This window comes from Mauremys mutica, chromosome 4 (assembly GCF_020497125.1).
Source record: "Mauremys mutica isolate MM-2020 ecotype Southern chromosome 4, ASM2049712v1, whole genome shotgun sequence".
NCBI classification, from domain to species: Eukaryota; Metazoa; Chordata; order Testudines; family Geoemydidae; genus Mauremys; species Mauremys mutica.
Genome location: NC_059075.1, coordinates 77747309 through 77773723, shown reverse-complemented (window position 1 = coordinate 77773723; position 26415 = coordinate 77747309). Strand labels below are relative to the sequence as shown.

General features: G+C 40.5%; 1 protein-coding gene across 8 annotated transcripts in view; it reads right to left on the bottom strand.

The window, feature by feature from the left end:
• The window catches only part of LRRC4C (leucine rich repeat containing 4C), a 569742-nt gene that overhangs the window by 68320 nt on the left and 475007 nt on the right, over nucleotides 1-26415 (bottom strand). The window contains exon 1 of one of the 8 annotated variants that reach the window (XM_045016625.1): nucleotides 256-304. The exons of the other annotated variants lie outside the window; for them this stretch is intronic. The gene's annotated coding sequence lies outside the window, so the exon portion shown is untranslated. Of the gene's footprint in view, nucleotides 1-255; nucleotides 305-26415 lie in introns of those variants that run through there. 8 annotated transcript variants of the gene reach the window in all.

Here is a 26415-nt window from a genome sequence, read left to right as displayed (position 1 = left end):
CATTCTGGCACTTCTTACTCTGGGAAATATCAAGGTCTATGCATATTAAAAAAAAAGTTTGCCAAATTTTCTGTCTGCTCAGAAATGTTTCAGGTTACGGTTTGAGTTCAGGAGAAAGTTCAAGTGGAAATCCTTAGACAATTGCATGTGTCTCATACAGCAGGTATGGTAGGTCTGTTGGAGTAGAGGCCATCACTTAGCTGACATGACTTTATAAACACATTACACATTAAAAAAAACAAAAACTAAACTTACCCTTAATCATGCTAATTAGAACTAAGATTTAAACAAGTGAGAAATTGGGGGCTTTCACTCTGTGACCTTGCACGAAGCACAAGGGCTTTATGTGGCTTTCATTAATTATTGCTGACACAATTCAGGTTCATTTGATATATATTATAAGCCCAATTTCTCAGAGGTATATTGCTTGGCTACATGTCAGGTTGAAACTTCATTTGCAAGTAACCAGCTTGGTCTCAAATTCTTTCCCTTTTCTAAAATAACAGCTTAAATTTTTCATTTATGGAAATACGGGTTCAATTCATGGCTTAATTGGTGTAAAAGAATGAAATGAGTTTGGTGGGGCTCAACTCTGTAGCTAGTGAATATTTGCCAGCATTACTAAACAACCATGAAATCAGCTGCAATACTAAGTGCCTGCTTAGAAGCAGCTCAGGACTAGAATAGTAGGAGGAGCTGTAGATCAGGACTCAAAACACATTGACTGAGCAGCATTGGAGCTTTAGCTCTCTTAGCAGAACAACATGGGGGAAATTTGCAAAGCAGCAAGTCTTTACTATGCTTGCTTTTAGGTATTAGCTCTTTGCTTTAATGAGCTTCAAATTCTCCCACCGTTAAAAGAGCATACAGGAATTGGAAGGGGAAGTGATCTATATAAACATTTATATAACTACCTCCAAAAATGACCTACAAAAAGCATTTTTTTTTTACCTCAACGTGTCACAAACATGAAGTCTGATGAAATAGAACCTTCAAGGGATACAAACAAGTGTTGTATGTCTCACTAGGAAGCAGGGATTCTTGCTAGCCCCAACCGGGCTGTGCACAGGAAAAAGGGTTCACATTAGTAGATCAAATTGCTGGACTGGAGCCATAAAGTAGAAGATGCCATTTTGTTTTGTTTTGTTTAATCAGTATTAGGAGATATGGGTTCTATTCTAAACTCTGCCACAGGCCTCCTGCTTGACTTTGAGCCAAGTAATTTAGGGAACAATCCAAAGCCTAATGGAGTCACTGGTAATCATTTGATTGACTTCAATGGGCTTTCAGTCAGGTCCCTAATCTCTGTGCCTCAGTTTCGCCATCTGTAAAATGGGACAATTATAATGCTTACGGGGTGTGTGCACAAAGATAATGTCACTGATCTGCTAACATTTAGAGTATACCACAAGGGACATATTTTAAGAAGGACTGCTACACAAGCACATAGGTGCAATATTTAGGAAATATTAGGAATTTTTATTATTTCTGTGCTGATTATTTAGTATACTTGTAAATCATAGGTTGCTGTTTCGTTTATTCATGTATTGTAGTTTTAAGTATTGGTCAGATGTAGCTAGACTGTTCAGGGAGGTTTCTCTTATTTTATAAATCTAAATTAATTACAGTTTCTGAAGCTTTCAGATACTCTGGTTATAAGCAACAAAAAAAGCCTATACATTAATAGAATTAAATAAAGCTTCCTGATTCATTGCTATGGAATAAAAGTTTTTTTGTATATTTAAAATATACTCACATGAAACATATTGTAGAATCTTTTTTTTTTAAGTTACCTTTAGCTAATTGCACTTAGGTGTTTAGCTGGTATATTTTGCATCCCATGTATTAAGGGTTTGTTTGTGCTTGCTTGCTTTATGGAATGAAATGCAGGGCTATTTGTTTGTTATAAATGGCTTTTATTTTGGAGGTTAATCCAAAAATCTGTACAAGTAAATCTACAGTTATCAGAATTCAAACCTGTAGCAAGACTCTATTAGCAACATGAGTGGGTTGTAGGTGGGTGGAAGAAAAACAGGGGTATTGACTATTAAAATTCTCCTTAGAAGAGAATCTTGAACTTATTATTTGAAACTAGCCTGCCGTGTAGAGAGATTTCAAATGATTTAGGGCTTGTACCTGTAGTCACTAAGAGTATGTCTAGACTGCAGTTAAACACCCCTGGCTGACCCATGTCAGCTGATTTGGGTTCACTGGGCTTGGGCTCTGAGGGCTGTAAAATGTAATATAGACATTGAAGCACAGACTGGAGCCCAGGTTCTGGGATCCCACAAGGGGATAGGTTCCCGTAGCCCGGTCTCCAGTCAGAGCCCAAACCTCTTCACCACAATTTTACAGCCGCGTAGCCCAAGCCCTGCAAGTCTGAGTCAGCTGACATGTGCCAACCACAGATTTTTAATTGCAGTCTAGACATACCCTAACTCCCATATTGCCAAAATTCAGAAGTACTTTGTTCAGAGCCTGATCTTCCCTTGCCACATGGGGGATAAGGAGAGGAAATATCCAAAAGGGAAGGAATCTTGGGATGGGGGGGGAGGTCCCCTCCATTTAGATCAGAGATATGTGAGTGGGCCCTCAAGATTTTACTCAGCCCTTAGCCAAGGCAAAATTCCCATTGATGTCATTAAGTAAAAACACAGTAGGTATTTTAGGATCTGGCCCATGAGTGGTACCATTGACTTCAATGGGGCAGAGCTGTCTTACCCACATTTAGAGGGTGAAACATGCATATTCATTCTCCCGCACAATCCTCTTCCAAGACACACACATTGCCTGCATTTGGAGGGTGAGGGAAATCCATACTCCATTCCCCTTCCTAAGAGAACTTCAGAGGCACTTGAGGGATGGGAAGGATGGGATGTGAAATGGAGGAGAGGACCATGGTGGGTGAGAAATGGAAGGAAGAGACATAACAGTGGAGAGAGAATAACAGAAAGGATGAAAGAGGAAAAAGAAAACAGTGACAATTTTTAAAAGATAGTGGCAGAAGCACAGAAAGAAAAAAAACACACTGAAAAAAAAGTCTCAAGAATGAAAAAAGATAATTGAGACACTGGGTGAAATTCTTACCCCACAGAAGTCAATGGGAGTTTTGCCGCTGATTTTAATGGGGACAGAATTTCACCCAAATGCCAGGAACATTTAAAATTTATGATATACAATGGGTAAGCTACTTCTAGCAACAACATTGTGCTTTGGACAGGGAAAGGGTAACACGTATGGCAGGTGATTAAGGACTGCCTGATTGGACTTGTAATTTTCACCAGGTTAAGCTTGTTCCTTTTGCATTTCACTTTTCAGTTTATCCCAAGGAGATCCAAAATGATCTACTCGTGTCATGTCACTATTTCTGTTCCGCCCTGAAATATAAAAAGGAATTGCTACTAAGCTCTCCTGCTTGCATTTGTCTCTTGAGGGTTATTGACTTTGGTTCCATCTAAGGGTCCTTCCTTCTAAAATAAATCTCCCCAGACATCTTAGTAGTAAAAGAGGCATCCCAGCTTTCATTTATACATATACAGAATATCAAAAATTACTTATTTGATCATTTTATTTGTCTAAATTTGCCTAGTAGCAATGGAAGCTGCCCACACAATTTTAAATTAAAAATTACAACTGCCTGATGATGACTGTGGTCCTGTCAACTCCCAACCACTTTCTGCCTGTCCAGAAATAGATGTGTATGTGCAGGTTAAAATCTGTACCCATTTAGAATATGTCTGGCATGCATAGGTCTATACGTGGGTATGTGGATTTGTCGGGGGTGGGGAGAAGTGAGCCCTCACTATTACTTGAATGTCTCTTTTTTACTCTTCTAACTTTATCTGCGCATAGGACTTAATCAATTAGGGTCCAACAGGTTTCTCACAATGCCTATAGTGATACTCAAAATTTATAACAAACATTCTAACACTTGCTACATGTCATGTAACTGCCATTTTTTTCAAGATGGACATCAAACTCTCTTATAAGGTGCCACAAAGTGATTACACTTTACCATAAACCACAGGAATACAAATAACAGGCAAATTGCTCAGCTAGTGTAGTTCAGCACAGAGCCATGACTTTCACAGAGCTATACGGATATACACCAGTTGAGACTGTGATCCCATATATCTAACATTTAGCATCTTTCATCTTTAAGGAACCCAAACAAATTATTTAGTCAAAAAGATTAACAGTGAAATCCAGCCACCTCTGTGGTTGAATGGGGCAGCTGTTTAATAGTGCACAGAAATATTATACAGGAGCTGAGGCAAGGAAGAGCCAAATTCTGTACACATTTGCACCAATGTGAAACTTGAGTGACTCCACTGGATTTATATTAAATTTAAACATGTTTAACTGGATGCAGAATTTGGTCAGAACTGAGGGAGAATACCATATTCAATTGAAGCTGCAAGAGGAGGCTCTATTTAAATATCCAAACTTAGAATTCATCTAAAACAAAATCTTTCATTAACTAGGGAGCCAAGTCTTAAACAATCACTTACAATCAAGAGCTCAGTTTTGTATCTCACCCCCCCCAAATACAACACTTCCTACCACACAGTGCCTCCCTTGCTCCACTGGGGCATTGGCTCTGTAGTGAATCAGATTGAAGAGCACTCTCTATTAAGCCACTGACCCCACTCCCTGCAGCACCCTGTTTTTTCCCCCTTTAAGATTAAGTGCTATCCCTAATTAGTATGGGCAGTTGAAGATCTCAACTCCAGCTGGTCTAACTTCAGACACTTCTCTCTCACACATTTAGCTACATCCTTAGTGTGAGGAAATCATTTTTTCCATTGGGTATAAAGCCTACTATCATAACTGGCACCAGGATTATTTATCTAGGTACTTTCAAGGTCCTAATCACAGTAGTATCAAAGTAGCTAGCAGACATTAATGAAGGTATCTTCACAAAACTTCTCCGAGGTAAGGAAGTATTGTTAGCCCCATTTCACAGGTGGAAAATAGAGGCATAGATAGATTGCCTGGTGTCACTGAGGACATCTGGGACAGCGCTAGGAAGTGAATGCAGATCACCTGAGTCCCAGCCCAGTTCCTTAAATACATTATTCCTTTCATTTGCTGGCATCAGTTTATGAGAAACCAACTTCTGCAGGCTCTTTGGACACCTTCAAAACAAAATAAAATATACAATGCTACATTTGCTGAACATTTTGAGGCCAATAGTCAAAACTGCAGAGGAAGGTGGAACAGGCAGAAAACCAAAATTCTATACATCCATGGCGGGTGGGGGAATAAAATGAATGATCTGAACATTGGCAAATGTAAGATCCATCCTATCCCTCTACCTTCCCCACAACCCCCCAGCCACCTACCCTCCCTCCCTCCCCGCAGGAATGTATCTATTAGCTCGTCTCAGTCAAACACAATAAAGGTAGCTGCTCTTTTTAGACATGGAGGCCTCAGGATCTCACTCTCTGTCAGGGCTGCAGGCCATGTAGAAATGTAACTCTCAGCAAGATTCTGATTGCAGATTGGTCTGTTGCCTTGTGGCTGCCAAGGTTGGTGAAGCATGGAAGCAATTTGTGAATTGCAGCAGCGGTAACTCTGAATGGCTTTAATTAACGGATGCCAGGGAGCTGGAGGGAGCTCACCAGCAAGAAAAAAGGAAGGTGTTTCCCTGAGACACTTGAAAGCCCAGCCTATTATTCAACCAGCCAAGCCTATCTACATCACTGAGTGCTGAGCAGAGGCAAAAGCTTCCCTAGCTGAGATAACATTCTAACTAGCTTCCCCTGCCCCCAGTCAGAAGTGGAAAGACACCACTAATGTAACTTTTCCATCAGAAATTCCATTTGAGTTTGCATTATCTAATTAATATGATTTTCCATTGTCTACATTTTCTCTCCCTGCACAGGTATTATAGCACCATAAAGGAAAGGAATGAGTCATCTTGTCACATTTTCCCTAAAGCATCCTGGGAAATAATCTGTTTAGGATGAGTGCACAAAATCTATTTGCTCAGCAAACCTAATTTTAGCTGAGAACCAATAAATATGTATGTAGTGAAAATACCACTGCAAGCTAACAGCGCTCAGAACTAAGTGGCAGATTCACACCAGGTGACTGAGTATTTGGGCCAATGGAAAAATACAATGGCTTATTTCATTTGGGATGTCATGGCTCAGTTCGATTGGGATGTGTAGCGGGGTGGTCACCCCGCTTCAGCTCTGAAGAGATTAAAAGCAGCCTGGAGAGGGCTGCAGCAGGGAAAGAGAGTGAGGACAGCTGTGAGAAGCTGAGTGAGTCGCTGACCACAGCTGGGCCACACTCCAATCAGGCCACAGCTGGCCTGTATAAAAAGGCTGTGAGCCAGAGGCCAAAGAGTCTCCCTCTATCTGAGAAGGGAGATGGACCTAGCTGCCTGAGTCCTAAAGGGTACTGGAGTGAAGCAGGGCTGGGGAAAGGCCATAGGAGCAGGGGAGCTCCAGGCTACAGGGCCTGGTCCTAGGCCCACAGAGGTACTGGGTGGCAGAGGAGGGCAGCAGGTCTGAACCCCCTTGCCTATGATGAGTGGCTTTTACACTGCAGTCTGCCCCAGTGAGCAGGGGCTAGATGGTGACTGGCAGTAGCCCACGACTGAGACAAGGTGGGGATTAGAGGGTTGGGGGTTTCCCAGAGAGGGGAGACCCATAGAGACTAGTGGGGGTATTGCCAGGGGGCAGCTCCCAGGTAAAGGGGCACCAGATCCTGGGAGGGACACGGGACCCAGTGGGAAGCGGGCACATCCTTTACAGGATGCAATAAGGATGATGGTATCATCTTGCTTACAAATGTTTTGGGTCTCCTGGTTCTTGGCCCTGATGCTGTGAGACTATGGACCTGCAGTCCGTACATTCTCTGGAGTCTCAAAGCTTTGACAATTAACATAAACAAGAGTGGTTTAAAAAAAGAAATCACACACCAAGCAAGAGAATTAAACCTGGGGCAAGGGGCTGGAATAAAGCTAATCAGACAAGAATATTTACAGTTCAATCCTCCCCATTCCCTAGCAAATGGTCCTATTATTCAAGACTGTTATACAGCTGATATGGTTGTATTACCAGGAGCGGACAGTACTGTATGGATTACCATTGGAAACCTGTGAGATGCAATTCCTAACAGGACCATCAGAGGGTCTAAAAATCAAACACACAAAAAAAACAGAAGGTTTCTCTGATGTTTCTCCTCTGAATTATCCCATGAAACGGGGCAAGTTTTGCCTCACACATAAAAGAAGGGGATTGGGACCCTAAATCCTGAGGACACTGGGAGCTCTTCAGAAGGTACAGGACAAACCATGGAGAGGACTTGGGCCTCCATACTTCTGGAGCTTTGTGCTCCCCTCTCCCTCCAGCATAATCCCAAGTCTTCTCCTGTGGTGGATGTTCCCAGAACCCCTCTTGAAGGATGTATTCCAGAGCTCAGCAAGCAGACTATATACAAGGTACCCCAGGCACTGCATAACCTTTTCTGTGGATTTACCAGCTGCGGTAGATGATGCTTGTCATCCACTTCCAAACCACCCGTGGACTTCCTCATCTTGCGGGGCCCTTGGAATACTAGGGGTGTGAAAGACAGTGTCACAGAGGTGGCTAGACCCTTCCATAAGCATACACATGCTGACCCTGAGGAGACAGTCCTCTCCAGAGAAACCTGAATGCACTTATTTAAACATAGATGTCAAGGAGATCAACTGGCCCATCAGGATGAAATTTTAACCTTGCATCTGAATTCCCTGGCTATTGGGAGTGCTATTGCCTTGTAATACGGGTAGTGGCGATAGGAAAAGCCTTGTGTTAGTGCAACGGTTTGATAGTGAGGGATCTCATTATAGGGCCTGATCCTACAAGGTTCTGAGGTGCCTCACCTCCCACTGATATCAGTGAGAGGCAAGCACATCTCAAGCGGTGCTCTGACCCTTGTTGGGTCCTTTTTATGTATATATGCATAAATACATACAGTGATATAAAATCAAACATAAGCAACAATTAAACAAACAAACCAACCTGCTGCCCCAAACTGCTTCCAGAATATAGGCACAAGTCAGTACATTGCAGAGTCAAAAATCTCAATTAAATCAATCAGTATCATTATAAATAATAGTTATATGTATAATCCCAAAAGCTTAATGGGAATGAGATACGAAAATAGGTCTTTCATTTCAAGTCTCTTAAAGATGCTGCTCATCTACCCAAGGGGGAAAAAAACCATAAATTCCACATTTACTTATTTATAACAAAGATGACACAATAAGTGGTTATTCCAGATAACCCATAAGTCACTGATTTTGTTTTCAAAGCCCTGCCTGCTTTCTATGCCTTTGGCCTCTGCTGCCTAGCAACCTCAACAGAGCTTTCTTAGTCTATACTGATTCTGGAGGGTTTTCATTTCTTTATTTATTGGAATGTCTATAAGGAGGATATGAAAACAAAGAGCTCTTTGTTCTCTCTATCAAACATCAGACCCTAAGCATCCCACCTCCCTGAGGAACATAGCTGTCACTGATCCAATAACCCACCACCACCACACCCTGGATTTGTTGGGAAATTGAACAAGCCCTACTTTTCATTAAGGCAGGTAGACTTTGGAACCCTTCCAGTGGCTCCTGGCAGTAATGGGCACTGCTCTTTTTCAGCCTCTTTAATTGTGTTTACTGATTCTGCATAAGCCTTTTCACTCTGGAATATCAAGTGTTGTGTAAGCCTCCTGCTTGCCAATAGCCATGGAGTTCCTGAATAATATGCACATGCTTCACTACTGCAATACTGACTCACTAGCAGACCCCTACCACAGCATCCATGCCATGGAAGGAAACAAGGTTTAAAACTCTGCAATCTCTCACTGTGTCTGCTCTTCAAGGCCTGACGGTTTGGAGGGGGCTGTGGTTAAAGTAGGTATGGGGGCGTGTCTCACTGCACCATCCAATGAGGAGGGGGGAATTATGGATATGTGCTGCTCTATCAAGCTAGGGACAGGAAATAGAACTTCCTTCTGCTTTTCCTGGAGGGGTATTATTGCCTCAGTCTTGTTTTGATTGACTCTCTTCCCCATTTTATAAAGAATTACTATTGTTGATTATAAGATTCTAATTGCTCTTTGGTTACATCTACAGGGGGTATGATTCCCCGCTCATGTAGACCTATCTGTTCTGGCTCTGCTCACACTAGTGTGCTAAAAATAGCAGTGTAGCTGGGCTAACATGGGCAGTGGCTTGGGCTAGCCACCCCAAGTACATACCCACCTGGACCTTCTGGGTACATAGTCAGGCAGCTAGGCCAAGCCAGCACCTGCACTACCCTGATTACACTGCTATTTTTAGCAATCTACCTGCAGCAGAACTAGCACAGGTACATCTACACAAGCTGGGAGTCAGAACCCCTGTTCCAAGTGTACACATAGCCATGTATTGATGGCTGCACAGAATACCTCCTCCCCTCTGCAAAGTAAGACTAATAATTAGTCCTTCTCTTGTCACTTCAACCAGGGCTTATCAAAGACCTTTACAAATATCACTGGATCAATACTTCATCCTGCCCCATAACGGGGTAGGTCAATATTAATAACCCTGTTATACAGATGGAGAAATTGAGGCATGAAGAGGTAGAGTAATTTAACTGAACCCAGATCTCCTTAACACATTGGGCTGGGTAAATAGTTAACAAAGACGACAATAACAAAAACCACCTTATTTTAAAAAATAAATTAATTAATTAAATAAAGGTGCCTGCATTGTTTTGCTGTGATTCACGGGCTGATATTATTCATGCAAACCATTGTAGGATTGTAAAGATGTTTGTGAATCTTAGCATTTGCCTGCATTTAAGTACAAATGTTTATTTAGCCAAAATTTTGTACTGGGAAATGAGATATTTGCTATCTGTTATTCTCATTTGAAAAAAACATTCCCATTATACAGTCAGAAAGCAGAAACAATATCAGATGACTTAAGTGACCAATCAAACAAACAAGAAGTGTTTGAAAATCATTCAGAGACCAGCCACAGCCTTCAAATGTTTTATTTATTTATGGATACTTATGAATAATGAAGACATTCACAGAAAATGGAATAGATCTGCAGACTATTCATTATCTAAAAAGGGGACTAAGTTAGTCAATGTAGGCAAACAGAGGTTACTAGTCTGCAAATTAGGAGACCTAAATTCTATTCCTGGTTCTGCCACAGATAGGGAGTGTTGTTTCACCTCTCTGTGCCTCTGTTTATCCTCCTGCTGTTAACTTTTTGGGACAGAGACCATCTCTTACCATATGTATGTACAGTGCCTAGCACAATTAGGCCCTGATCTCAATTGTGACTTCTAGCTGCTACCATAATACACAGAAATAATAATAAATATTATTCAAAATTAAATATTTGATCAGCTCTAATTATAAGCAATTTGTTTTATGTCCACTTTCCACTGAGTATAAGTGTTGCAATTCCATGGTAAACTACACCTTTGACCCCAGGCCAATCTTCCTTAAGGTTTTAGGTTTCCTAGCCGTCACCTCTCTTGGGTTGGATATCCATATCTCTCTCCCTTCAGACTGGGGGTTTAGGATTGCAGTCATTCTGCACCTCACTGTGACTTCCCAGCAGGTATGACCTGGGTCCAGCATCTGCGGTTAACCTTTTTCCAGAGGCTCTAACAGTGTACACACGTTACCAACCAGCCTTCACAAAGCAAACCGCATTTATTCCTAGGGCAAAAGCATTACTGAGAAAACACATATAAACATAAACATGCATGCTAAAAGTTTACTAGAGGTCATCCCCAATTCCAATATAGAGCTCTGGTAGGTTCCAGTCTTTCACACCCCACCCGGGTTTTCCCCCTTGGTTGCGAGTTCACGGCAGTTTTTAGATCAGGAACCAAACCCCAACTGGACAGTTCAATTGTTTCTTTATACAGCTCGAGCCTTTGATCTAATCTCCAGGAACACGAAATCACTGGTCAATGGTTATCTTCACAGGACATAGCTTCAAAAGGCTGGATTTTTGCATAACCAGGTTTGTGAAATTTGCATTAACCACTTCTCAGGAAACACAATTATTGTCCCAAAAGTCCATGCCTGTCTGGCACATTTCAATATAGTCATTCAAACTCCTTACACTTCCCAGGTATCATATCTGTCAAAATCAGCGTTCATTTTAAAACAAAAATCAAATTGCTCGCTCTTTCCTCTTGCAAAGAATAAATGTAACATCTCATGCTGCTGCTTGTGAACCTAACCTTTCAGATAACCATTTCCAAATAAACAGCAGCAGACGTACAAACTCATATGTCTACCGTCACATTCACCCAGGTGAGGGATCAACCATGAAACCAAGTTGAAATCATGTAAATGGACAATCAAAAATAAACTTGCACAAAGCTTTTATACTTTTATCAAAGATTCTAATAAATGGATTCAACTGCATAATGAAGAAAATGAGATTAGCACCAAAACAGATCTAGAGAAAATATTTTGGAAGTAAGCAAAAGTCAGACTAGCTACCACTCTAATGAAAAAAAGAAGGCTGTGCAGGTTATTGGAAAAGAATATTAGAAGATGGTCAGATCCTAATTTCTGAAGATTGAAAGTAGATTTTAAAGAAGGAAAACCCCAACTGCCTTGGTTTTTATGTTTAAAAAAATTAGTACAGCCAGGATCTCACTTCACCCTCCTGGGAAAGAGAGTTGCAAACTGGGTTGGTTTGCAATTTATGATCTCTCCCTAAATCTGAAAGACTGCAAACAGGTCTGCACAGACGTTTTTGAGGGTCGAGGGCAAAATCTGAAACTGTGTCCCCTCACCACATCCCTCCAAAAACATTACCACCGAGAGGAGGCCATGTGTGGGTCTTGGAGAGCAAACCAGCCCTGAACCAACCCCACAGCAGTGTTCCTGTCCTGAGGGGCTATGCTCAGCTCCCTGCTCCAGGAGTTGTGATTTGGCACCCAGGGCTGCAGTGCCATTCAGGATTGGCTTGGCCACTCCTCCATCATGACAGAAGGATGACTGGGCCAAACCTGAGTGGTGCTGTGACTGAGTGTGCCAGGTCATGATGCCACCCTCTCAAATGGAGAGCCAGGGACAAACTGTCCCTTTGGCCTGCCTCCTCCTCTCCACCCCGATCAGCTCTTTTAACAACAGGAAACATTATTCCAGTGGTCAAATCCTGATCTCAGTTACCTGATATTACTCCAGACATATAGCAGTGTAATTGAGATCAGAATTTGGCTCAATTCTTTAAATATCAACTATAAACATATTGGAAAAATAAGAGACATTAAATCACTGAAGTCACAAAATGCTCTATTCAGGCACTGTTAAATGCTCAAAATACAGTTACCTGAACAAAAAGATAGTGATAAAAAGAAAGTTGTGATCAAAGTAAGTTTGGTGAGAGGTACTTACATAAAAACTTTATATGTACTGTAGTAATGGCATAATAAAAAATACATAGATAGAACCAAACATAACCAATACCAACAAATCCACTATTTTAAGGAAATGTACAGCATTTGAGAATCTACCTACATTATAAAGCAAGAGATGAGACCTATTGTCAGGAAAAATAAATGCACTTTGGATGTTTACATCTATATTTTAGTAGGCACAGTGAGGACAACGTTATTAAAATGTGAAAGTCACAGTGTTATCTGCCCACATAAACCATTTAACAGTCCTTCCAGATACAGAGGAAAAAGCTGCTCTGTACAGTTGCAAATGCAGATATTCTCTTTACAGCCATATATTTTTAGTAGCTGTGGATATGATGATGGCAACCTGAATTCTCCTCCTGTGAATGAATCCTGAGTGATTTCACAATATCCAGCTATCATGGGTTTCCTGATGATCTGAAACACTGTCTTTGACCATTTCAATTTCTCCTGGTCAACACTAGTTTAAGTGCTAGAATACAAGGTGTAGTGAAATCAAAAGGGATTATAGTCTGCTATATATGATTTTGGAGATAATACCACAAACTGTCATGATGTAAAGTGAAATTAGAATTTATGGAAAATGCCAGATTGACAGCCCTGGAGAATAAAAGGTAAGTTTTTAGCTCAGGGATAGTCATGTATTCTAATTTTGTACAGCGCCTAACACAATGGGCACCAACCTGGTGTGGCGTTCAGGCATTACCCCCAACATAAATGTTAAATAACTAACAATAATATATCCACAAACAGGGATAGCCTAGGCAGCGACAGTGTAAAGTCACCTACTATGAATGAGCCTCAAACTGATGATGTGGAATGTTGTTCAGTCTTCATGCCCATCCAACTCCATGATTTATGATGGGGGGAGGAGTTTTGAGTTGCGGATGTATCTGTCTACTAGAAATTGAGTTGATACCTCCCAACTCAAAACAAAAACAAGCAGAGAGCTAGAAAATTATATGCTGCATTATCCTAAGCATAGGTGTTCATTTAACCCTATTCTGGGTATTCCTCCTGGCCTCCCTTCTTACCTGTAATTAATTCCCTAAGTACCCAGGCCTTGTCATTATCGATTTGGTCTTTGGGGAAGACTCCATATCTTTCTTACATTGTGAAGCAGGATGACACCTATGTGCACTATACATGAACCTTTAATAATATCACATATTATAATTTCACAGAGAGAATCACAAAGGCATCAGACCATTTTAATCATTACCAATCCGAACTACAGTTCAAATTGAAATTTCTAGGACAGAGCACTGCAAAGGATCCCTTTCTTTTACACTGCTCCTCCTCACACTTCAGGTCCATAATTAATAGGAGGCTTGTCACATGTGTATGCCATCCCTTCCCCTCTAATGTAAGAGAAAGCCTACCTAAACCTGATGGATGAGGTTCTTTTATATACAGCGGGGAACTTAATTTACTAACCATTGACTGCCTTTTTTGTTTTAGGGACAAATCCTAAGTTTTTACTACATTCTCACTCATTACTGCAAACTTTCATTGATTTCAACAGGTGTGCACCTAAGTACAGTGTGAAATGGAGTAAGGACTTTACAAATTAGTAAACCATGAAGTTGGCTGGAAATGGAAAAATGAAATTTTGACCAAAAAAGATACATTTTTAAAATGTTTTGCTGATTTTCCTCCATTTCTTCCCCCTATTTTCTGACCAGCTCTCCTAGCAAATACTGCTTTCCAAATACTCCTCTGAGAAATAGCTGTTTAACACAGTTCTGCTTATAAAAGGTTTCCCTTGGTTTGTGCATTATAAATACACATTTATGTGCTGTAGATACAAATATGTAGTTGTGTTAGTTTTCATCCCTGCTGTGTTTCTACAACACAGTGTGACATTCACAGAGAAGAAAAGAGACTAGAAGTGAGGAGCATTCAATAGTTCTGTCTAGCATTTTAAATGCAGTGAGAGAGATAAATTAGTGCTATCTTCACCAACCGCTAAGTCTGGAGTGACTGAAATGGGAGAGGAAGGATGGGATAGACACATTGCAAAGTAAACCATGGATGAAGAGACCAGTCTCCCACAATCTCAGCCACACTAGAGTCTATTCTGTTGAACTGTACCCTGGCACTAGCTGTGTCATTTTAGACCTCTATCCCTGATGGTAGACCTGGTATTCTTCCACTCTTCAGTATTAATGATAATAATATTTTGCCTTCCTCTAACAGCTTCCAGCCAAGGTTCCTAGGCCATTTCACAAACCTAGATTGATGAAGGCTCACATAGCCATCTGTGGTAGGTAGGGGAACATTATCCCCACTTATAAATGAAGAAATGAGGTTCTGATAAGTCAACTTGCTCAAAGTCTTATGCATCTCCATAGATGTCATAAAAAAACACTTAGGGTATATCTACACTGCAATCAAAGGTATGACTACAGCATGTGTAGACATATCCAAATTAGCTTTAATCTAGCTAGTGCTAGTAACAATATCAAGGAGTTTCAGAGAAATCAGAGATGGAAAAGACCTACCAGATTGTCTATTCCATCCTCTGCCCCACACTCTCCCAGGCCAATACATGAGAAGCACTGGAGTATTATACACACCGAAAGACAAGTGTTTTTGTCACACTCAGAGGCCTGGTCTACACAAGTGGGGTGGGAATCGATCTAAATTATGCAACCGTAGCTGAAGTCAATGTACTTAGACCTACTCACTGCGGTGTCTTCACTGCGGTGAGTCAACCGCTGCCCCTTCCGCATTGACTCCGCCTGCGCCTCTCGTGGTGGTAAAGTTCAGGAGTTGATGAGAGAACACTCAGGGATCAATTTATCGCATCTAGACTAGACATGATAAATCAACCCCCGCTGGATCGATTACTACCCGCTGATCTGGCGGGTAGCGTAGACCAGTGGTTCTCAAAGTCGGTCCGACGCTTGTTCAGGGAAAGCCCCTGGTGGGCCGGGCCAGTTTGTTTACCTGGTGCGTGTGCAGATTCAGCCAATTGCTGCTCCCACTGGCCGCGGTTCGCCACTCCAGGCCAGTGGGGGCTGCGGGAAGGGCAGCCAGCACATCCCTCAGCCCGCGCCACTTCCCGCAGCCCCCATTGGCCTGGAGCGGCGAACCGCGGCCAGTGGGAGCCGCAATTGGCCGAACCTGCAGACGTGGCAGGTAAACAAACTGGCCCGGCCCACCAGGGGCTTTCCCTGAACAAGCGGCGGACCAACTTTGAAAACCATTGGTGTAGAGGTACCCAGAAGGGAATGCTTCCTTGTAGTTAGTGAGAGCAAATCCTTAGGAAGATACCTCTCTAGTTACAAAATGCCAGTTCTCCTTCATGAAGACATGAAGAACATGTTTTCTTCTGTATTATATGCCCATGTATATGGATTATTGTTATAGGTGGGCCTATCACTTCAGGAAGGAGGAAGCCCCCTTGGAGTTCATAGATGTCATAAAAATGACAATCTTAAAACAAAATAGAAATAACAAATAGCATTCATCCTTACATTCTGTAGACAAATAGCTAGATATCCATGTTTTTGCTAACTAGAATTAGCTAGCAGAACCCTACTTATTAATGAATAATACAGCTTCAACAATGACTTCCTGTTTAATTTAGATGTACTTAAAGAATTTGGCCATCTAGAAACTTCACAATAATAATTATACTTCACACTCTGGCCTCTAAGAAATGCACAGTGGTGACGGGGTAGAACTCAGATTGTTGTGTTCCAAAAGTAAATAAGGATCTCCATTAGTTATTAGCTGTATAGGGTTTATGACCACAGTTGAGCAGTACTGATTCTATCCAACAGAGGGAAAGGGTGCAACTGCACAACTATACATTTAATTACAAAGCACATACTAACTCATTCAGTGCAATTCCCTCTGAACTGATTAAATGATTATCTTAGAACATTACAGAAACACATTATGCTTTTAAGACATTATGCAATTTTTCAATATTCATGAAGGGAGTATGTCTTATTCTGTGTTTGTAAAGCACTATGCAAATTTATGCTGCAATATAAATTAGTTTTAATAACAATTATTTTAATTAAGCGCTAGATTCCATTTAATAATATTAACCTTGAGTATTAAATTGCACAGCTGTTGGGTCTCAATAAAAATCTGAGTTGGGTCTAATGGAACTGAAGTCTCATTTTCAACCTTTCTGGCAGTTTACCACATTACCACCATATCATCATAACCAATCTGAAAATCAACCCCTTTGGGTTAATATGCACAATGTTCAGTTCATAGATCATGAAAGGGTATAAACTAATTATCATGTTTAAAAAGTTAAAAATTCCTAACTTGGTTTCTGTCATCTGTCAAATTGGATAAATGCAGTGTTATAGGTAATAATTGGAGATATACCAATCTCCTAGAACTGGAAGGGACCTTGAAAGGTCATTGAGTCCAGCCCCCTGCCTTCACTAGCAGGACCAATTTTTGCCCCAGATCCCTAAGTGGCCCCCTCAAGGATTGAACTTACAACCCTGGGTTTAGCAGGCCCATGCTCAAACCACTAAGTTATCCCTTGCCCCTGTGTTGTTGTAGCCGTGTCGGTCCCAGGATATTAGAGAGACAAGGTGAGCGAGGCAATATCTTTTATTGGACCAACTTCTGTTGGTGAGAGAGACAAGCTTTCGAGCTTACACAGAGCTGAAGAATAACTCTGTGTAAGCTTGAAAGCTTGTCTCTCCCATCAACAGGAGTTGGTCCAATAAAAAAAAAACAGAGCCAGTTAACTTTTTTTTTCTAATAAGCAGTTTTAAGTTAAAAACCAAATCTGCCAAGCAAGAGCAACAATAAAAGCATCAGTAAGATGTCATTAGCAATTTAAATAATTGGTTTATATGAAAAGAGGTGGAGACTTCAGTGGAAGCAGGAGGAAGTGTGTAACTAAGTTTCTCTGCAATATTCTGAATTGAAGTCAAAGGAGTTTGAGTGTCAGGTAAATGCTTCAAAATATTTTATGGAAAGGCTGGGATAGGTTTCAACAGAATAAAAGGAGACAGAGCAGAGCATGTTATGCACTCCCACCATTAAAATCCTCTAGACACTCTAGATTGAAAGATTATTTCTCAGAAGTATTTGAACACACTACTGCTTCATTTTGCTCCAGTAGAGTAGAGCAAAGTAATCATAAACTGTTTATTCACTGAAATTAGCCCTTTATCCTGTCTGCTAACTGTTCATGCAACAATTGCCAATTTTCTTATTTGATTTCTTAGTTATAATAACTATTTTTCCAAAACATTTCTTAAATAAAATAATAATAATAATAATAATGGCACTTCATGAATCTATTAGTATTTATTGTGTGTGATCGGTCACCTAAATCACACGGTACCATATCTGTTCCCTGAGTGGATGAACTATGCTTTGCAGATCAAAGGCACACCAAGATAAGTCACTGGGGCTTTGAATCCCTTTGGTAGAGGAAAAGAGAGAGATTGCAGGCCTAGGAAACTTTAGAAATTTCAAATATACTCCTGTCCTCAAGAAAGAGTATTTTGGCTGTGTACATGGACGTCGGATTTAAAATCAGCTGTGTTCCCTTACTGAGGGGCAAAGAGACACTGGTAGCAGACTTCACATTTGCTTTGTTCTTGTCACACTGACACTTTTGATGTGAATAATATTATCAATTGCACGTGAACATCCCTAACCGTTCATGAACTCACATAACCACATTCATGGGTGAAGTCTCCCCAACATGTATTTGTATGCTCATAAATGAGTTGTTTGAATATTAATGAAACAAACCAACAAAAAGTGGCACAAAGATGGCAAAACTCCCACTAATTTCAATATAGCAAAGATAGCCCTCCTTGTCTTTCGGTGTGCATAATGCTTTACAGAGCAAATAAAGAGCTACATACCAGTGTTAAATAATAACACTACTGCCTAAATGTCATTACTTTTAGAATCTTCCAAGCTAGCTAGCTTTGAGCCCGACGAATGAGCCAGCTTTCAATCCACCTTACAGTCTATTCATCCAATCCATACTTTTTTTCACTTGCCGGGAAGAACACTGTGGGACATTATATCAAAAGCTTTGCTAAAGTCAAGATAGATGATGTCCACCGGTTTCCCCATATCCACAGAGACAGTTATCTCATCATAGAAAGCAATCAGGTTGGTCAGGCATGACTTGCCCTTGGTGAATCCATGTTGACTGTTCCTGATCACCTTCTTCTCCTCCAAGTGCTTCAAAATGGTTTCCCTGAGGACCTGCTCCACGATTTTTCCAGGGATTGAGGTGAGGCTGACTGGTCTGTAGCTCCCCAGATTCTCCTTCTTCCCTTTTTTAAAGATGGGCATTACATATGCCTTTTTCCAATCCTCTGGGACCTCCCCTGATTGCCACAAGTTTTCAAAGATAATGGCCAATGGCTCTGCAATCACATCAGCCAACTTCCTCAGCACCCTCAGCCCCATGGACTTGTGCATGTGCAGCTTTTCTAAATAGTCCTTAACCTGTTCTTTCATCACTGAAGGCTGCTCACCTCCTCCCCATACTGTGCTGCCCAGTGCAGCAATCTGGGAGCTGACCTTGTCTGTGAAGACCGAGGCAAAGAAAGCATTGAGTACTTCAGCTTTTCCACATCATCTGTTACTAGGTTGCCTCCCCCATTCAGTAAGGGTATCACACTTTCCCTGACCTTCTTCTTGTTGCTAATATACCTGTAGAAACCCTTCTTGTTACCCTTCACATCCCTTGCTAGCTGCAACTCCAATTGTGGTTTTGCCTTCCTGATTACACCCCTACATTCTTAAGCAATATTTTTATACTCCTCTCTAGTCATTTGTCCAAGTTTCCACTTCTTGTAAACTTCCTTTTAGTGTTTAAACTCACTGAAGATTTCTCTGTTAAGCCAAGCTGATTGCCTGCCATATTTACTATTCTTTCTGCACATCGGGATGGTTTGATCCTGCACCCTCAATAAGGCTTCTTTAAAATACAGCCAGCTCTCCTTGACTCCTTTCCCCCTCATATTAGCCTCCCAGGGGATCCTGCCCATCAGTTCCCTGAGGGAGTCAAAGTCTGCTTTTCTGAAGTCCAGGGTCCACATTCTGCTGCTCTTCTTTCTTCCTTTTGTCAGGATCCTGAACTCAACCATCTCATGGTCACTGCACCCTCCTCCCTGAGTTTCCTCCCGGTATCCCTCTTCCCCACTTACCTCCAGGCTTAGGTCACTGTCTCCTGGTGAACCTGGTTTAAAGCCCTCCTCACTAGGTTAGCAAGCCTGCCTGTGAAGATATTCTTCCCTCTGTTCATTAAGTGGATTCCATCTCTTCCTAGCAGTCCTCCTTCCTGGAACAAGAATGGTCAAAGAATCCAAAGCCCTCTCTCCGACACCACCTGTGTAACTACACATTTACCTCCAAAATTCGATGGTCCCTACCTGGGCCTTTTCCTTCAACAGGGAGGATGGATGAGAACATGACTTGCACCTCAAATTCTATCCCATGTTCCTCTATGACGTTCCAAATGGTCAAAGAATGCATTATAGTGATAAATGTATTTTTAGTAGGTAGCCATGGATTTGTTACAATATATAAAATGCTATGGATGGCCACCACCAATGGCTCTGGTACACTTGTGAATGAAGTCATCCATATGTTCACCAAATATCAGCATCAGCTGTGTATGTAGAGAGATACTGGGTTTCTATATAGATTCCAACATACAAGGATATCACTGATTTATAGTGCTGTGGTGCAGCTATGGCCGGATTATTTAAGCAAACAAAAAATGTCTCCTTAAGAACTGGTTTATTTCTCTGCTCAATCACATCAGAGAGAAAGAGAGCTAATGCTATGGTCTTACAGTGCTTTATGCATTCTGACAAACCAAATGAGGTTTGTCAGGATGGGCTCTAGGCAGCACGGAACTGCTGCAATTTTACATCTCATTGATTATCAGAATGGGAATTGTGAACAGTTCTCCAATTTCCACACAATATCAAAAATACTCTTTGCAGACCAAACATACACAAAGGCTTCCAGAGACAGACAATAAAGGGAAGCAACTGTGTACAGTATTGTTCTTTGTGTGTGTCTGAGTCAGGCTCATCTGACCTTTATATAGGCTAATAATAAAGCAATAAGGTGACATACAGCAGAAGGTGTCATTCTGGGAGTAGCTCTGGAATGGGTTGCATAGAACAAAAGGGCAGTACGATGCCCCTAGGCTCCAGGGATACACTTATTTTTGAAAAGTGCATCCTATGTATTGCTGGCATTGCACAGACTGTGGGAATGCACAAATCAAAACAAAGAATATTAAAATAATGACAAAGGGATGACAATGCCAGTTGAAAAATTAAGTTTTATGATTACTGCTACATTGTCTCAATCACCAGCTGCTTTGAACTTTGGTTTTATTTTTTGACAAAATGGCCAGGGAACCAAGTAACTTTTATTTATTTATTTTTATTAAAAAGATCACAACTCTCTTCTCTTCCGGCACTGTGAATTATTAATTATTATTATTATTACTGGCTACATCAACCCTGGGCCATAGAAAGTTGTTGTTAAATGAGAAAGGGGCTAAAGTTCTGAGCATGGTAAATGGAAAAAAAAATCCTAGAAAAAGTCCATGGTGAGAACAAAGAAATATCACATTATTCAAATACTGCAAATGACATTATATACGCTGACATGTGTTAAGCAAGCTATGATATCCACTAACACTGGAAAGTGCTCAGCAAACTTCTACTGGCTTCAGTGGGATTTGAAGGGCCTTCAGCATATTGTAGAATCGGGCTCTTAATAACTGTGCTGACTCAGGGCTCAATCCTGTAAGGTGCCGAGCACCTTCACCTCCTGCTAAACCCAGCAGGATCACAATGAGCCACTTTTTGCAACCACCATGGCAAGAAGAGATGTGATTTAAATAACAGAAGGGCCCGAGAGTAATACAATAGATATTATATCTATCACCATGGCAGGCAGGCTGGGCAGTCCAACAGATTAGTCTGGAAGTCAGGGGATCTGGATTCTATTCTCAGCTCTGCCTCTATCCTTGGGGAAATCAGTTCACTCTTCCTGTCTCCATCTGTACTTTTTAAAAAAACGGGCCTAATGATATTTACCTTCCTTTGTAAAGTGCTTTGAAAACAATGGATGCAAATTAGATGGATTCATAAAATTTTTGGCCAGAAAGGACCATTGTGATCATCTAGCCCAGAGGTACAGGAGCTGATTTTCAGTGGCACTCACACTGCCCGGGTCCTGGCCACCGGTCCGGGGGGGCTCTGCATTTTAATTTAATTTTAAATGAAGCTTCTTAAACATTTTAAAACCTTATTTACTTTACATACAACAATAGTTTAGTTATATATTATAGACTTATAGAAAGAGACCTTCTAAAAATTTTAAAATATATTACTGGCACACGAAACCTTAAATTAGAGTAAATAAATGAAGACTTGGTACAACACTTCTGAAAGGTTGCCGACCCCTGATCTAGCCTGATCTCCTACATAACATAAGCTATAGAATCTCACTCATTCATATCCACATCAAGTCCATAACTTCTGCAGCTAGGGCACATGTTTCAAAAAGACATCCATTCTAGATTTAAAGGCCACAAGCCTTTGTAAATTGTGCCAATGGTTAATCACCCTCATGTTAAAAGAATGTGCCTTATTTTTATATAAATATTATACATATGATATATGCAACATCTATCACCATGTCAGATGGGCACTTTCAGTGTACTTTGGATCAGGTCAGGAATGCTAAAATATTTAATAGATAAATTAAATAAGACACCATAAGAGTATGACACACATTCTGCCCACACCAAAACTACTAGACATCATTCCTAATCCTGTTCTTATGAAAGTCAATTAAAATACTCGCAGTGACTCCAAAGGGAGCGAGTGGGGACCCCATATTAACTCAAATTAACACAACAGAACATAATTAAAAGCAAACAGCACTAAATATTCCCAGCCCCAAATCCCCAAACCACCAGAGAAAGGAATGAAGCCACTGAAAGTCATCCTCATCTACTCCCATTAGGGCTTGAAGGCAGATAATAGATCTAATAAAATCAGCATTCACACCCGTGAAGATTCTGTGGGGTACACAGGTTTATACTGGATTGATATAGGAGAGATGAAACACTTAGATACTCAGAGTTGCTCTGCCAAAAGCTTCTCCATAGTCTTAAACAGAAAATGCAAGAGTAGGTTTTGCTATATAACACCCTTCTGAGGCAGACAAATATTACTACTCCATATTTCAGATGAAGAAGCTGAGGCACAAAGATGCAAAGTGACACGACCAAGGGCCGACAGGATGTCTGTGGTAGAGCCAGGAATAGACCTTAAATCTCCCAATTCTGGGCCAAAAAATAATCCAATTAAAAGATAAAAATAATGTTACCCCATGTTAATAATCAATAAATTGAGCACCTTTTTTCTACAATAAGGGAAAATTTGTTCGCTGTGCAGAAGCAGGGGTTTTTAAAAGCTTTTTGTGACAATGGTGACTTACTCGCTGGTCACCACCAGTTTTAACTGTGGTTTCTTTAGGCCAGGTATAAAATCAATGGAACAATTAAGGAACTTCTGTTGCTACTGTACCTTTCACCTGGGACTTCATGCAATAATACTACTTCACCTCATTGTAAACGTAATGCAGCCTGGAGCATAAAATCCCATTTTCTAGATGGTTACTTTGTCTTTCTCTAAAAAGTATATAGACAATGCAACTGTACCACCAGCAGCAGATAAAAACATTGACACAGTAGACTGAAAACAGGGTTTTCTTTCCCCCTTTACATTGCTATATTGTCATAGTTTATAATAGCAATAATGGCCTCTAGGTTGGCCATTCTTCATAGCTAGTAACCAGCTGGGTTAAGATTCCTCAAGGGCTGTAGCCAGTCATTAGCTGCCATGAAAGGCCTGACCTGGTGTCATTGTTATTGCTTAAGTACTGTACACACTGGCAAACTGAAATTCGAGCCATATCTATGTTATGCAGATAGTACCCAAAATGACCAGTAGACAATATGTTACTCAACGTCTGTGTATACAACTGAAGAAACTATAGTGGAACGTATATCTGCAGGATGACATGCAGGCAAGACCCATACATTTAAAACAACTATTATTAAATTTGTCTCCTCTCTTACTATTATGCAAAATATTAAGCGAGTCATAATAGTTTTCCTTCCTTCTACAACAAACTGAATAGGTAATAACTAGATTATGAGTTCCTGGGGGAAGGGGCTGTGTCTGCTTTCCTGTTTGGAAAGCATCTAGCATATTATGAGCACTACTGGTTGTAAATAATGCAGCAACCTATGACATATATTCTCAAATTAATACACCTCTGCAGCTGAATTTTCAGGTTACTGCTTATTGTCTACAAAGTATTATTGAGCAGGCTTGTAATAGTCTAATATATTTATTCCTGACTTTGTGTTTATAATAGAAAGAATGGTCTTGTGGGGTCTGAGAGCCAGGAGATCTGAATAATATTCAAGGCTCTTCCACAGAATTCCTGATTCTTTGGAGTAAGTCATTTAGAGTCAAATTTTCAAAGGGAGCCTCGGGTCATGTGTGTCCGCTCTTGGAAGCCTAGAGACCTCCATTTCAGTTGTGCTGAGCTCTCACTGATTTCCATAAGAGTAATATGTGCTGAGCACTTTTGAAATTCAGGCCTTGTAGGTATCTAAAGTTGGTTATCCACAGACCAAAGAACACAAACTTAGATGACATTTTTGAAAATATGGGCTTTAACCTCACTGTGCCTCAGGGTACGTCCATACTACCCGCCCGGGTCGGTGGGTAGCGATCGACTTCTCGGAGTTCAATATATCACGTCTCATCTAGACGCGATATATCGAACTCCGAACACGCTCCCATCGACTCCGGAACTCCACCACCGCGAACGGCGGTGGCGGAGTCGACGGGGGAGCCGCGGACTTCGATCCCGCGCCGTGAGGACGGGTAAGTACTTCAAACTAAGGTACTTCGAGTTCAGCTACGCTATTCGAGTAGCTGAACTTGCGTACCTTAGTTTGACCCCTCCCCCCCAGTGTAGACCAGGCCTCAGTTCCCCATCTTTAAAATAGAAATAACAATTCTTACCTACTTCATAGGAGTTATAGGCTTAATTAGTTAATATCTGTAAAACACTTTGAGCTCCTCATACAGTAGAACCTATAGAAATGCTAATTATTATTATATTGTTGCATATTACTGTTACTTCCTATTTCAATTATTAAAAAAAACATATATATTATATTACATCTTTAGCTGTAAAATACATTATCCATCCTTGACACAGATCTACTGCTCCCATAAGTGCTCATGGGAATCATGCTGAGTGGAGAATGGACCCCCCAAACTCAGCCATTTATATGGGTGAAAGATGCTGGGGATTAAAATTCTCTTTCACAGAGTAAATACCATCCTGGACAACAACAGTGCCAGCTACTCACTGCACGCCCTGCCCCCATCCATGAAAAGAAGCGGCCATCACTGCGGTAGAGATGAAAACTCTTTTGATATGGCTATGGAGAGGTGTATTGCTTGTATCTGAAGAAGGTTGAAAGAGATAGCTGAAAATCCTGAATCAGCTATTTCAGATACATGTTCCACACTAGCCAAATCCAGCAGCATCACATAATGGAGTAGAAAAGCAATAGTCTCTTTACATGGGTCTGAGGCACCTGGAAAATTGCATTAGTTCTGGGTACCTCATTACCAAACAGAAGGTAATGATCAGGAAACTGGAGGTATTGACCTATGAGGAAAGATTGGAAGAGCTAAATAAGTCTGGCATGAGAGGGACCATTGTCATTTATACAAAAGGGAAGGGTATAAACATCAAGAAGAGAGAGGAATTATTTAGTGTGATATAAGGAGGATGAGAATAAAAAAACCTAGGAGCAAATGGATGAAATAAAGAAAGAAAAATGTAGGCTGAATATTAGGAAAACTTTCTTAAGAGTAAGATCTATCAGGCTGTGAAATAATCTTTTGAGAGGAATGGTGTTAGACCTCTTGCTTGGAACTGTTGAAAATAGAGTAGATAAAGCACAAGAAAGAGAGAAACAATCATGCACTGTCCCCAACACCCCAGTGTACTAGATTATCTAAATATGTCATTATTTAGATCTCTAATTTCTGTGAGAATGTTCCTTCTAATCAATTGTTTTTGAATATCACTGTGTTTCAGCACTCTTACAGAAGCCATCAAAACATATAATTTTGTGACCTTGTTTTTTCTTATCTTTCCCTCTACTTTAAATAAAGAGCTTATGTAATCACTATATTTATCCTAATGTTTTCGTACTTGACTCATTTTCTATCTCTGAAAACCTCTTTTATGCAGCCACTAGCCAAGGCATTTAGCATTTTTCCTGCAAAATGCAGCCCTTCTACACTCATCTGATTTTTTTTATAAGGTCACCCATCACCGTGGTATCTTAGTGACCTTATAAAAATCTAGATAGCTAGATAGATGAGTGAAGAAAGGCTTGGGCAGAAAAACTGCTAAATGCCATGACTGTCTTCCATCCCCCAACACACACATACACTTTTCTTTAAAATACAAAAGACCAATGCTGCAGTCAAAAGCTTTCTAAAAGGTGAGGGGAAAAAAGTTTACAAAACTGTAAGTATGTGATATAGAAGATTCCATGCTAATGCAACTATAGAAAGCAGGACCCAAAAGCTTTTGATATCATAGGAAAATAAATAGTTATCTCTGCATGTTTTTAAAAAAATCAAAATATCCTAACCTTTACTGGGAAATTGCATTTAAAATACTTGATAAGAAATACCTGGTATCTGTAAATCTTAGCTTCAGTGTTCTGAGAAGTCTCTAGTTTTAAAAAAAGAAAGCTTGGTGGTTTTCTAGATTTTAATTTGAAAAGTCACATTCATATTAAAAATAAAAGTACAAATACATTTTGAAATGTCAAAGGCAAAGGAAGAAAAAAATATATAATCCAGCAATA